Source organism: Podarcis pityusensis, assembly GCF_964106645.2.
Source record: "Podarcis pityusensis genome assembly, chromosome: 10".
Lineage (NCBI taxonomy): Eukaryota > Metazoa > Chordata > Lepidosauria > Squamata > Lacertidae > Podarcis > Podarcis pityusensis.
In genome coordinates this window covers 29,583,668-29,598,644 of record NC_138035.1, presented here as the reverse complement: position 1 = coordinate 29,598,644, position 14,977 = coordinate 29,583,668, and the positions used below count along the sequence as shown (strand labels likewise).

Here is a 14,977-nt window from a genome sequence, read left to right as displayed (position 1 = left end):
ACATCAGACGGGTGCCTCAGAATCAATGGACTATCAAAGAAGTTGGATTGGCTATCAAGGCTTAAGGAAATTCTACATAAGGTGCCTTGTGTAACTGGGTTCCAGGGCCAACCACAGGCCAGGAAGTTCTTGCAAGAGCTGGAGGAAGATGTATTGTCAGAACAGCCTAGCAAAGTTTTGGGACTGAATTCAAGATAAATCCATGGAGGATCAGGGTAGTGGACTCAGGATTATGGGATTTGAGTGGAATCTTGGAAGACCTTAGTGGAAGTTCCTACTCAAGGATTAATTTGTACGCTGTTCAAATCCTTGTGGTTCAGGAAATTCTTTTTCAAATTGGGTGCCGTGGCATTTGTGGCTCTTTCGACCTTTAGTCAAAGGCTGTAAATTGCTTGGGTTTTAGCTTTGGCCAAATTAGTGACCTGACTGAGGATTCTGAAAAAGAGAGAGAGGGGCAGCTAATGTATCTTTTTTTGGGGGGGGATTTATGATATCTCTTTGATGGAAGAGTATTTTCTGGGTTCAGTTTTCTGCAGCTTAGCTAGACAACTCTGAAAACAATATCATTTTACCTTTTCAGAATCTTGAACTAAAATTTGTATACTAGAGCATCATTTTTCTCACAGTGTCCCTGCTCATCCTCAAAGGTGGATGCAGACGTAACCCATGGAGGTTGTTCATCAGCTGCTGTCTGATGCAAAACACCAGGATTACATCAGCTCCCCACTCCTGATGCCCAAAGCCTACAGATTTAGCACCAGCATTGCCTATGTAGAATGCCATATTTGGATGCAAATTTAGCAGAGTGGGGAAACTTTTCTCAGCTCATGGACCTCATTCCCTTCTGAGCAAGGACCACATGCCAGAACTGGTGTAGTAGGTTAGTTTCTACACCTCCCTCTATACTAGTGTTCCCCAAACTTGGATCTCCACTGGGGCTCCTAGCTAGGGATGATGGGAGTTGTAGTTCAAAAACAGCTGGAGACCCAAGTTTAGGACACACTGTTCTATATCATCCATCCAGGCAAGCAAAAGGTGGTATCAGAATTCAAGGGCACGCCCCAGCCAGGGTGTGAATTCTGGGTGTGAAACAGGGCCTGAAAGGGGTGTGGTCTGGGCATTGTCCCTGTTAGAGAGGTCTGGTGGGCTGTCTTGATGTTCCCCACCTCTGGCATATACAGTGGTACCTCTGGTTACGTACTTAATTCGTTCCGGAGGTCCGTTCTTAACCTGAAACTGTTCTTAACCTGAAGCACCACTTTAGCTAATGGGGCCTCCTGCTGCCGCCACACGATTTCTGAAGCAAAGTTCTTAACCCGAGGTACTATTTCTGGGTTAGCGGAGTCTGTAACCTGAAGCGTATGTAACCCGAGGTACCACTGTATAATATACACAACGTGTAACCGACACATAACATGCCAAAATGTGTTCTATAGAACTCCTTCATAGAATCATAGAAGAGTTGGAAGAGACCACAAGGGCCATCAAGTCCAACCCCCTGCCAAGCAGGAAGCACCATCAGAGCACTCCTGACATATGGTTGTCAAGCCTCTGCTTAAAGACCTCCAAAGAAGGAGACTCCACCACACTCCTTGGCAGCAAAGGAGGCAGTGATAGCCATAACCCAGATGGCTTTAAAAGGGCATTAGAAAAATTTGTGGGGGAAAGGGCTAGCACGGCAACCAGTTGGAGGCAGTGATACTTTTGAATACCTGTTGCTGGAAACGACTGGAGGAGGTGCTCTGGTGCTCTCATCTTGCTGGTTTCCCTCAAGCATCTGATTGGCCAGTATGAGAACAGGATGCTGGACTCGATGGGCCATTGGCCTGATCCAGTAGGCTGTGCTTATGTTTTGTGTGTGTTCAAAATTGCACACAGGCAATTGTAACGTAAGGGATGTCCTCATGTATTGCTCACAACAGATGCAGATGCCCCTGGCCGCGTTTTCTAAATGGAGAGGTCAGGCTTGGAGTGGAGTAGAGGTCTTGGGGACAACTTCTAGGTCTATTTCCAGCACCAGATTGCACTCAAAAGTTCAATGTGGTCTCTACTCGAGCGAGGTCTTTGATTCCGCACTGCCGGAAAACACTAAGTACAGAGCCCTTCTAAAGTGCCCTCCTGACAACACTCTAACTGGAGTAGCTGTCAGCGATGTCAAGGTTCAGTGACAACCGCCCAAGTTGGCAGCATGTGTCAGCCGCGTTCTGGTTGGTGCCATGGCTGGGTACTCTTCCAGGACTCGGCTGCTCTCCTTTTCATTTCCCCCTTCCAGCCTGAATTATTTAACAAGTGTAATGCAAAAAAGATGTTACTGGCGAATGTGAGGAAGGGGAGCTACGTGGGTGAAGCCAGGTCCCGGACTGAGAAGAGGCTATTCGTTTGCAGACCTAATTTTCATCTAAAACTACACCATGAAATGCCTCTTGAAGTTAATGTGGTGCACTGGGGAGAGTCGAGAGAGCTTAATTAAAGGGAAAGGGAGTCAATTTTGAAGTTGCCACAGCTGGAAATTTTGATGATTTCTTTAGCTGTTTTCTCCAAGTTTATGAAATGGATATGGCAGTGTGTGTAGGAGTGGGTGAGCGATGTTGCTTTTTGAATGAAACTTACTGATAGAACAGGCTTACATGGGCATGCTATAATGTGATGGATGTATTTTTAAGTGTAAGATGATTTGGGAAGAAGTAGATGTGCAGGTTGGTGGGAGTGTAGGAACGTGAGGGCATTTGGGGGGCAGCTTCAGACACAAACACCACTTGATTCCCTTACATTTGATGGCTGCAGCCATAACGGTAAGCCACTGTATGTGTGAACTTGCTGTGTTAGAAAGCGTTGTGCTTGAGATGACTGTGGCATTCTGCCTGTGGTATGAGATTTGTGAATATACTATCTTGCAGTTATCCAGTGGATAACATATGAACCAAGCAACATGTGTGTGATGTGTAGGGAGCAGGAAAGGGTCGGAGGATGATTCCAGTAAGGAATGTGGGAAGTGCATTTTGCTGCGAGTGGCTATGCTTGAAGGATTGGACAGTTTGGGTCTGTAACTAAATGTTGTAGTGTGGAGGGCTGCTTTTCAGGGTTCCAGACATTGGCATCCCTTTTCAGGGTGCTCCCTTCTGTTCCTGTTCCCCTGCAATGGTGGTCAACTGCCATGGACTGGTTGGACGCAGAGGAAGGGTGGGGTTCACCAGCTAGGGGAAGAACCAAGGGAAGAAAGCTCAGATCTTGGGGCATGGTGGTGGGACAGCGATGCGTGGTCAAAGGGAGAAGAGCAAGGAGACTGGGAAGAGGAGGTGTCAGAAGCTGAAGAGGTAACAGGGCTTAGTGAGCTGAGAGGGTCAGTGCCAGAGAGAAGTACAGAATCAGAGGCAGAAGCTGGAGCCGGCGAGTGGGAGGAGGGAGGCCAAGAGGCAGAGGTGAGTCAGGCTGGTGAAGTCATGAGTATCTCCCCCTCCTGCTGTTACAGGCTCCCTCACTTTCTCCCAGAATCAGAAGAGGGCTGAAATGGGCAGGGCAGTGGCAGACTGCAAGCAGGTACAGTCTCTGATTGCTTGGGGGGGGGGGAAGCCCTGGAAAGGAGAAGACTTAGATGGCTGTGGGAGGTGGGGAATTTCAGTCTCAGCAACTGATTAATGGGACAAGACCTACTGTGGATGAGCCGTTGTGCTCAGGAGGCCTGACACTCAGCCAAGTCTGTGAAGGTTGTGTTTTTGCTAGTAAAGAGTTAACTCCAACTTTGAACAATGTGATTTAGTGCTGGCTCACTCTTTGACGTCAGTGTTCTGTGTCCACTGAGCATACCTAGTTCTCATTGGGCTGTTTTTGGAATCCTTCATTCACCCCAGTTTTTTTTAGTACTTTAGCAAATATTGGGGTCCCCTAAGCCTGTCAATGCTTGTCTCTTGTGCATGGATGGTGCTGGTTTGGCTATGTTAGAATCCATGCTTCAAATAATTAGTTCACAATTAGTGTCTGCCCAAGGGCTGCCGGCATTGGCCAATAGCCAGCAGCCGGGCAACCTGGCCTGCCATTCGCTGGATCACTTGCATGGTCTGATGCCTGGCTGCAGCACTGCCCACTGAGGAAGGTGAGCAGACTTCACAATTAGTATATAGGACATGATAGGGATGTGGGTGGCACTGTGGTCTAAACCACTGAGCCTCTTGGGCTTGCCAGTCGGAAGGTTGGTGGCTCCAATCTCCATGACGGGGTGAGCTCCTGTTGCTCTGTCCCAGCTCCTGCCAACCTAGCAGTTCAAAAGCATGCCAGTGCAAGTAGATAAATAGGTACCGCTGCGGTGGGAAGGTAAATGGTGTTTCCGTGTGCTCTGGCTTCCTTCACAGTGTCCCGTTGTGCCAGAAGCGGTTTAGTCATGCTGGGCACATGACCCCGAAAGCTGTCTGTGGACAAGTGCCGGCTCCCTTGACCAGAAAGTGAGATGAGCACTGCAACCCCAGATGTCCTTTCCCTTTATAGGACATGATGCCCTGTTTTCATTTTTTGTTTTGACCCACCATCCAAACCCACTTTCTGCATAATATCAAGTTCTGTGCTAAAATTAAATTCTGCACAGATGTTGAGATAAATACTAACATTTGTTGTCTTTATTTTGGATAAATCTGTTCAGTTTACATTAATTACCCTGACTCTGATGTGAGAATTCAGGTACAACCTAGAGGTACAGAGTTGTATGGTGAGAGAATTAAAGGTGTGGGGATGGAGGGGAAACAATTAGGGTTATTTGAGGACAAGAGCATGACTGACACTTCTGTCTTATACATTTCTATGCAAAAGTAAGTTATACTGAGTTCAATGGGCATTACTCCCAGATAAGCATGTATAAGCAGGGATAGGTAACCTATGCTGCCCCCTGGATGCTGTTGGACTCCGACTCCCATCAGCCCCAGACAGCATGGCCTGTCTTCAGGGATGATGGGAGTTGTAGTCTAACAAAATCTGGAAGACCATAGGTTTCCTATCTCTGATGCATAGGATTGAAGCCTGAGATTATAGGGGAGGGAAATGTAGGCATCTAGGGTTCATATGCTCCTTTCCTTGAAGAATGGAGCTTCTAGCACAGGCATAGGCAAACTCGGCCCTCCAGATGTTTTGGGACTACAGTTCCCATCATCCCTGACCACTGGTCCTGTTAGCTAGGGATGACAGGAGTTGTAGTTCCAAAACATCTGGAGGGCGAGTTTGCCTATGCCTGTGCTAGCAGTTAATAAATTGCAATTGGAAAGTTCTTCACTCTTATTGGGTATGTAATGAGATGATTTTCCTTCCCATAGGTGAGAATGGGATCCTTGTGTGTGTTTTCACAGCTTTCACAATGGCCAGTGATAGTGCCTGTTGCCTGCTAGTTTCCAAATGCATGCCCAGGCCCATGATGGCTAGAAACTTGTATTTTGAAAGTGCATACACAGCACTGCAAATCAAGGCCCATGCACTATCCGGTTATGTTCTACTCAGAGCAGACACATTGAAATTGAATAGCATTAAGTTACTCGTGGCCATTAATTTCAGTAGGTCTAGTCCGAGTTCCTTATGTTTTAGATGGCAAATAGTCCTTTTTTATATATGCATAGAAACAAATACTTGACACACAATGGGGCAGTTGTGTTTGCTGTGGGGACACTGGTAAAGTCAGCTTATAAAGTTCAAAGCAAACAGGTGGCATGTGAACGATAGACGAGGGTCTTTAGACATCTTTAGCCATTTATCAGGAAGCAGCAGTCCAATAAGGGCTCCCAGGTGTGGGAAGATGGGTGCTTCAGGAAATACACAAGAGTGCTTCTTTCCTCTCTCCTTAGTGCTTTCCAGGGAGAGTGGCCTGCAACTGGACACAGCGTGGCCAGTTAGACCCCTGAAAGCCTGTAAATAAGGTTAGTAGTACAAAAATAGCACCCTGTTGTGTACAAAACATCCTTGTGTTTCTAATGCACAGCCTCAGGGTATTTGAGTTTTAAGAATGGTTTGACATTACTGTTGTAGTAAGTAAATAAGCAAGAAGCGCAAACTCCTCTTCTGCCATAGGGTGCTTAGAGCAGCTTCACAGCCCAAGATGTACAAAATGAGAAAAATATGTACCAAGCGCCAAAGTACACACTGGAAACACTGCCACAAATAAACTAAAAGGCAGCAATCTAAAAAATTGTACCAAAAGTAGGCCCTCTAAATCTTTGAACATTAAAAGCCTGCCAGAAGAGGAAAGTTTACAGTTTAGAGGCAAAAGGACCAGCGATGGAGCCTGGTGAGGCCTCCAAACCTGATTTTTAGATGGGGGCGGGGGGAGAGATGACCCCAAAGGTAGCCAGGACCCTAGGTCATTTAGTGCAGTGATTCCCAAACTTTTTTCGTACCACCCCCCCCCCCGGTTCCATAAACTCATCCCCAGTGCCCCCCACCCCTCTGAAGAGCATTATTCAGAACAGTGGTTTGCACGGCCCACAAAGGAAGAAGATAACACAATAAAATTCAAAACAGTAATTGCACATTTCTTCAAAATCCATTTCAAACTATTGAGTTTAATCAATTCAACAAAATTAATGAACTTGATCCAGTGATACCAGCTGATAGACATTTATACCTCAAGCGCCCCCTTGCTACCCACTAATAATAATAATAATAGTAATAATAATAATTAATAATAATTTATTATTTATACCCTGCCCATCTGGGTAAACCTCCCTAAACAGGGCTGGCTTCAGATAAAAATCAGATACCGGTAGTTGTTTCCTTGATATCTGATGTCTTCTAAAAGTCAGATAGTTGTTTATTTCCTTGACAGAGAGCCAGTGTGGTGTAGTGGTTAAGACCGATTGAGTCGTAATCTGGGGAACCGGGTTCGCGTCTCCGCTCCTCCACATGCAGCTGCTGGGTGACCTTGGGCTAGTCATACTTCTCTGAAGTCTCTCAGCCCCACTCACCTCACAGAGTGTTTGTTGTGGGGGAGGAAGGGAAAGGAGAATGTTAGCCGCTTTGAGACTCCTTCGGGTAGTGATAAAGCAGGATATCAAATCCAATCTCCTCTTCTTCTTCTTCATCTGATGGGAGGGCGTTCCACAGGGCGGGCGCCACTACTGAGAAGGCCCTCTGCCTGGTTCCTTGTAACCTCACAGTGATGAAACTGCCAGAAGGCCCTTGGTGCTAGACCTCAGTGTCCGGGCTGAATGATGGGGGTGGAGATGCTCCTTCAGGTATACTAGGCTGAGGACTCTTAGCACCCCCCTTAGTTAATCCCACTCCCCTCCCAGGGGGCAGTACTGACCACTTTGGGAAGCACTGACTTAGTGTTTTAAAGGTCCAAACCAATTCTTTAAATCCAGACAAATAGGCAGCATGTGGAGTTAATATTGAATTTATTTATTAAATTTGTATACCACCCTTCATCCATAGATCACAACATAAAATTCCAATATAAAAAACACAAAATACATAATAAAAATAAGAACAAGAACAAACCAATACCCCCCAAATAGTAATAATAAGGGCATTGGATGCCAATCAGTGAAAGGTCTGGTTGAAGAAGAACATTTTTGCCTGGCACCTAAAGGTGTATAGTGAAGGTGCCAACTGCACCTTCCTGGGGAGAGCATTCCACAAGTGGGGAGCCACTGCAGAAAAGGCCCATTCTCATATTGCCACCCTCCAAACGTCTCATAGAGGAGGCACACGACAAAGGGCCTCAGATGATGAATTCAGAGTCCAGTACGGTTTATTTGTGGAGAGGCGGTCCTTGAGGTATTGCAGTCCTGGGCCATTTAAGGTTTTAAAAGTCAAAACGAGCACTTTGAATTGGACCCAGAAACTAATTGGCAGTCAGTTTAGTTGGGCTAGGATCAGTGCAATATGCTCAAATGGTTTTGGGCACCAAATTCTGCACCAGCTGAAGTTTCTGAACCATCTTCAGACCACCTAACATATAACATGTTGCAGTGATCTAACCTAGAGGCTACCAGAGCACACACACAACAGAAGTTGGACTATCCCTGTGCAGATAGGGGTGCAGCTGGGCCACCAGCTGAAGCTGATGGAAGACTGTATTATGTACTCCATTCAATAGGCACCAGACAAAAGAGTGTTTTGATCTGTTGAAATTTCTGAACTGTTTTTAAAGGTAGCCCACGCAGAGGGTGTTTCAGTGGCTTAATCTTAGGAACTGAAGAAGGCTTAGTAGACAGCATGTGCCTTTGCCCTCATGCAAACCCCTCAAGAAATGTAAATGGATGTCGTTTGTGTGTGTGCATTTTCAGTTGCTCTGTTTTACACACACACACATGCAAATATGACCTACTTACCCACTGCAGTGACCTGGGATCCGCTGTCCATAATATGCTGTGAAGGAAGCCGTACCTAATGTTACCTCTGGCACCCATCTCATTTTGCCTGTGTCCCTCAGTCGCCCTCTGCCACCAGCCCCCCTCCCTTCCCATCCCTCCTTTGACCTGGGAACACCTGGCTCTTCTTCTCCCTTCCAACTACCTGCCTGCCATTGGAGTTTATGCCGTGTTTAGGATTTGCAGTCATGTTGTTCCCCCGATGCTGCTATCAGCCAATTTCACAGCACTCTGGGCTGCTGAGACCTCCAGCTCTTCTTTGCATGCAGATTATGCATCCCCATTGCCAAAGGGAAGGAGGACAAGAGGAGAGTGGGCAGGATTTGTGCCTGTGGATGATGCTTCTTCTCTAGCCATGTAGATCCTGAACTACTGTGGCCGCACTGGGGGGCAGGAAATGATGGGCAGGGGGAAGAACTGGCCTGTTGTCTATTCAGTTCAGCACCGTATTGAGTGGAAAATGCAAAGAGTTGTCAGAATTTTATCTCTGGGTGTATAAACTATGGAAAAGTACAGCCCTTCTAAACAATTTGAAGGCAGCCATAATTCAAAATGGGACAAAATAGCCTCTGTGAGTGTTTGTGCATTTTTTTGTCTGTAGTTTCCCCCTATATTTTCTGGTATGTATCTAGACATAAGGGCCTAGCTGGCTGTGGCTGACTGGCTTGCACCTGTGTTGTACTGAATCTTGTCACAGTGATGATGCCATTTAGATGTGGGGAACCTATCTTGCCTGATGGTTCCCAACCGCTGTGGGTCAACGTTGATAGGTGGGCAGGGCAGCCCATTATCAAGCACTCAATGTCATTGTGTCAACAGATGATGGATAGGTCAAAGTCCTCTGTGTGCCAATTCCCAAGCACCCAACAGCCAACTTGTTGTCGGGGGCTTGAAACCACAGTGCAGGAGGATTTGCCATGTAGAACTCATGCCGCCATTCCAGCAGAGCTGAACCCACTGCCTCCCCGGTGATGGGTGGTGAGCTCAGCCCTGCTTTCTGCAGGGACTGGCTGTGTGATTGAGATCCCCTTAGTTTCTGGTTTTTTTGTGTGTATTTTTGCACACGCCTTTGGCTTATTTTATTTATTACATTTGCATCACTCTCTTCCTCTTGAGGAGTTCAGATCAATATTTTAAAACTCACATGCATTTAAAACTCACAGGCCTGCAGGGTAGGTTGGCTGGAGAGCTACTGACTTGCCCGTAGTAGTGATGTCCACTGCATGGGGCTGAGCTGGGATTTGTGTCTGCGTTTCCCTAGTCTGATCTCTCCAGTCTCACCACTGCACCTTACTTGACAGGCACACCACAATGACTGCTTCTGTAGGTGGTCTGCTTGTGTGATATGCACATCAGTTTGTACAACTATGCCTATAAAAGTGTTTCTGTCTGTGGGGTAGTACTTTAGCATGAAATGTAACCAATGTAAATCTATCATTACATGAAAACATGGCAAGGTTAACGTCAGGATTGTGATACATGTTTCCAGTGCTTTTTTTTTCTGGGGGGGATGCAGGGGTAGGTATACCCCTAAACATTTTGTGAATCTAAGTTTGGCCTCATTGAGGGGCAGTATTTCAATATGAGAAGAAAAATGAGAGCACCCCTAAACATTTTTTAAAATAAAAAAGCACTTCATGTTTCTTAGGATAGATTCATAAGAATTTTGTGATGGTGATGTGAGAAGATAACAAGGGAAATATCTGTGTGTGTGTGTGTGTGTGAGAGAGAGAGAGAGAGAGAGAGAGAGAGAGACAGGCAGAGGAACATTTAGTTTTTGCACTGTGTATATAAAAAGATGTTAGCAGTATATATGTCTAGGGATGGACCCTTAATATAAAATGTGCAATGTGTTCTAGTGTATGTTGTTTCATTATGTTACGGGGATGCATTTTGTCAACCACTCTGTACATTTACACAGACACACACAGGTATCATTCACATGTGTCTGTTCAACACTTACCTTTTTAGTGCTCCGCTACTCAGGCACTTGAATACTAGCAGCTGAACATGGCTATGCACACAGGAACCTCTAAAGCACATGGGGTGCTGGTGATGTTCTTTAAACCTATGGTGTGTCCACAGCCAGAGTGAACTGCGAACTTTTGCTAACTGAAAACTATGCAAGAGACTAAGGGGACATTGAGATAATACAAAAGCCCCATCTGTGGCAGTGGACCTGAGATGGCTGTGGTCACACCCACAGCATCCATTTAAAGCACACTGCTTCCCACAAAGACTCCTGGGAATTGTAGTTTAAGGGTGCCAGGATTTGAAGCTTTGTGAGGGGGAAAGCAGTTTCCAGAATTCTTCTGGGTGGGAGTCATGTGATTTAAATGTGCTTATAATGTAAGGTGTGGATGTGGCCATATACATACCATTGCTTGCCTCTTCATCTGAACATGCATGTATGAAGCGGTCCATGCTCTGCAGGGGTGGGCAATCTTTCCATTGAAAGCTGATTTCCATCAAGGGTAATCTGTTGTGGGTGCAGGGCTGCATGCTGGCAATTGATAGGGCCAGAGCCAAAAGTGGGTGGGGCCTTAAAAAAAAAAAGCTTCTCTCTGCCACCCCATTATCTCTGCCTGTCATCTTCTTCCTCCCTGCCCATTGGCTGCCAGGAAGGGAGAAATCCCTACCATCAGAGGTTCTGAACCGATTGCAGAGATCAGTTTTGAAATTAGGCCAAGGGCTGCAGGAAATTAGGCTGAGAGCTATGCATGTGTCCCTAGAGCTGCAAGGTGCTCGCCCTTGTTCTACAGCGTAGTAATATTAACTAGAAATGTCACGGGAGGCTGGCAGGGAAAGTATCCTGCAAAGGGAAGAAGGCAGAATGGAGGAGGTGAGTGAAGGTACAATTCTGCAGCATGGGTGACCTCGAAAACAAATTGTTGTAGCGTTCCATTTCTACCTCTTAAAAAGGCCTCACTGTCTTGTCCCACGGCTTAGGCACATAAGTGAAACCGTAATCTCCATCCAGACTCCAGCTGGTCGAGATGCTCTGTGGCGAATGTATTAAAAAAGCTCCAAGGTCACTGCAAGGCACACATTTTGTACGAGTGAGGGTCAATTCCAAGGCAATGGGGATCCACAAGGAGGCTGCTGGCAAGGGGTTCTGTGTGACAGCACTCCTCCATGTTGGCAGCAATGTTGGAAAGCCCCATTCCATGTGGTTGGACAGAACTGCTCGGAGACATGATTAAACTGAAAGCAACTCTCAGATGTTACAGCCATTGCAATGAGCCCCATCAGGTGGCAGCAGTTTTGGTCAGCCTCCATGCATGGGCATCTGCTCACAAAGTACATCAGAGGATGCGTTGCTGGAAGGAAGTTGCTGTTTGAATTTCAAGTCTGTGTGGTGGATGTGTTTCTGTGGGGTGTGCTGTGCGTGTTGCCAGGGCTAGGAATTCCCCCAGCGCCTCTTGCAAATGGCACGGGTCCAATTGCGACCACGTGGAGATCTCTTGGATGCCACGTTGGCGATGGATGTCTCCATCTGGCTGACCTCTCCCATTTCTTAAGCAGGTAAGCAGAAGAGCTTATTTACTGTATTTGTATCACACTTTTTTCTTCAAGGAGTACATGGCTCAGTTAATTCCTACAATAACCCTGTGAGGTATGATAAGAGGCTGTGACTGGCCCAAGGCCACCCAGCGAGCTTCATGACAGAGTGGGGATTTGAACCCTGGTTTCCCAGGTCCTAGTCCGACACTCTAACCACTACACCACCTTGGCTTCCTAGAGTCCTTCTGTTAATGGGGTAGCTATATAAATCAAGTAGGTAAATACATATGGGGAAAGCAAAATGTCGCTTAGAAAAGGATCTGAAATACTTGCCTTGAAGCTTTAATTTATTTCATTCTGGATTGTTTTATTTGGTGTTTTAATATGGTGTTAACTTCTTTGAGGGTTTTTTTTAAAATATAAACTGGTATAGAAATGAAACCAATAATAATAATAATAACAACAAAAAACATCACCGGGAAAAAATGGCACCTAGGCATTCCGTTGTGGCCACTGTAACCTAGGTTTAAGGTGCTGTTTGGCGATTAGATTATGTATCTGAGTTTCTAACACTGTGTGTTGCCTACTGTATGCACATACATGTGTGTTGCACGAGAGGGCCCTGCACTCAGCCCTTGATCTGCTTTTGCCTGCCAGAATACAAATAATTTTTGCACTTACAATGTTTGGCATATCAAGAGACAGCTGCACATTCACCACAAGGCAGTTTGAAGCTTACTTTTCAGGGCTGTTTCTCTCCCCCTTTTAGCATTATGGGAGCCACTGCAGAATTTCCTTTCCCTTTGCCACTCAGTAGCATGGGGCACCTGTGTGGGTCATGTGAGAGGCATCAAAGATACATCACCTTCACACACACACACACACACACACACACACACACACAGTTCCTGGGAGGGATGGGGGTGGCATGGGAAGGAGCAGTGGGATGAAGGCTATAGCGCTTGACTGTGGACTTCTGATATCATCCAGTGGCATGTGAACGAGTTGCTGTTCCGCGTTGCTAAAGGGGACGTTAGAAAGAGTCCTAGGAGGACTTCTGTCTTGTCATCAAGCACCACTGGCCTCCTGTGGCAGGTTCAAAGTACGTTGCGCATGTTCAGCAAGGACAACGTAGCATGGGATTGACCCTGCAGTATTGCAAAAGGCATCAGTTACACCGGTGACCACCCACACTCCTTGGCTGTATGTGCTCCTTGAGGTTTGCTTTGCCCATGGGCTTGGTATCTGATGTGAAACTAAACCTGCGGATTTTAAGTGCTTGCTTCCGCAGCCTGAGAAGTGGCTGGTGAAAAATTCACCAAAGCTGAGCAGGAATGCCTTGAAGGGTGGGAATGCTTAATGCGGGGGACGGAGAGTAACTGTTCCAGGGCAAACCCCACAAAAATGTGCATGCCTTGAGCATTGGGCCCTCAGTCAGGTGTTGAGTTGTGGGATAGGACTCTGCTTCACTCTGGGCTTGGCTTGCTGCTTCCCTCGGTCCGCCTGCCTCCTTTCCTGTGTACATTCACTTGTCTCTTTCCATGATCGCTGACATGCCCCGCTAGGTTGCATCCTGCACTGCCCGTGGACTAAGCAGCTGTGTGCTGCTCTCTCTCGTTCTCTCACATACATGCACTCAAACGCACTCACTATTCATTTGTGGCATATCCTGTTGCCATTGGAAACCTAAGAAAGAAGTGAATATTCCCTCCAACTCTCAGGCTTTTTTTCTCTCTCTCTCCACCTCCCCCCCCCCCCGCTTTCCTCCTCTCCTTGCAGAAGACGAAGAGCTTAGCAATGAATCCGTTGAAGCTCCGATCCATCAAAGCGCCAGATCGACGAGTCACGGACCGTTCCTAAATGTGATTAAATATCCTTTTCTTCCAAAGCTCAGAGGGAACACGGATTTACCTGACCCGGCTTCTTTGCAATTTGGCTTTCAAAGCACAGCATCTTGAGGTAAGAGAACCTTCTCATCCGGTCCCATTCTCCCTTCTCCTCCTCCGCGCAGAGGTGCACTGGAGGGAGGTCTTGCTCAACCTGTGCTTTGCTCAATAACAATTGCCTAGTTGAGGAACTGCTTCCCAGCCTCCCCCAGCCGCCCAGCGTGGAGCTTGCTGCTTGGAAATCGGGATGTGGGAGGGAACCCGATGCAGCGCTAGCTGCCTGCGATCCAGAGCTTTTCTTCTTCCTTCCCACCCCCCCAGAACATGCCTCTTTCTTGCCTTCTCTCCATTTCTCCACTCCTCACCCCCGCAGTGCACACACACACACACACACACACACACCTTTCCCCTTCTTTCTTTGTAAGAGGAGCAGCATTGTTTATGTCTGGCAGGCAAAGCGACGGCATGCAAGCTCAGAGCTGTTCTTCTTGCATTCTGAGGGGTGCAGCCGGCTGCAGAAAGTACCCTTCACGCAGCACTTGCTTAAAGGGCCTTGACATTGCAGGAAGTGCTTGTCCCATCAAGGCATCTGCAGGTGCTATCCCCCCCCCCTTTTAATCATAAGCTTGAACACGTGCTTGGAATCATCTGATGCTGGAGAGTGCTCTTCCTTCAGTTCCCATCATTCCAGCATGAACCTAAGTTGGGTTGAGCATCTGTGCGTGCAGGTCTCGTTCATGTTTCATCTCTCAACGTGTAGCTTAGCAGGGGAGTGATAACAAAGAGAAGTACTGGCCATCTTGCAGCTGCTAGGCCCAGAGAGTGCAAGTTGCTGTAGTCAGATCTAAGCATCAGGATGTGCTTTAGCTCTCAGGTTAACATGGGGTTGGGATTTGCTGGGACATGCTTGGAGACAAGGGATGCTTGGAGAATTTCTGCCATAGCAGTGCTTTTTCCATAATGGAGTATTTCGCTGCCATGTTGGGAGGTGATACTGTCCACTGGCCATTTCAGTGTGGAGGAAAGTCAGGAACTACCACCTTATGTGAGTCCTGGCTCAGTGGCACAACCTGGGTTTTGCATGCTGAAGGTCCAAGTTCAATACCTGGCCGCCTCTAAGTAGTTGGGTTGGAGGTGTGTCTGCTTGAGATCCCAGGGAGCCAATGCCAATGTGAGTAAATAATTCCGGGCTAGATGGACAAATAGTCTGGCCTGGCATAAGCGAGTGCCCAGTTTGCTTCCTAT

The 14,977-nt window shown here is 46.9% G+C and overlaps 1 protein-coding gene and 1 long non-coding RNA gene across 5 annotated transcripts in view; one reads left to right on the top strand and one right to left on the bottom strand.

Moving 5' to 3' along the window:
* The window catches only part of LOC308457739, a 515,363-nt gene that overhangs the window by 312,587 nt on the left and 187,799 nt on the right, over positions 1 to 14,977 (bottom strand). The gene's annotated exons all lie outside the window — the stretch shown is intronic.
* ELFN2 (extracellular leucine rich repeat and fibronectin type III domain containing 2) overlaps positions 1 to 14,977 on the top strand; it is a 131,759-nt gene that overhangs the window by 33,242 nt on the left and 83,540 nt on the right. For 3 of the 4 annotated variants that reach the window (XM_080971688.1, XM_080971689.1, XM_080971690.1), the window contains one exon: positions 13,626 to 13,805. The gene's annotated coding sequence lies outside the window, so the exon portion shown is untranslated. Of the gene's footprint in view, positions 1 to 5,861; positions 5,889 to 13,625; positions 13,806 to 14,977 lie in introns of those variants that run through there. The other variant, XM_080971691.1, reaches the window with a different exon arrangement.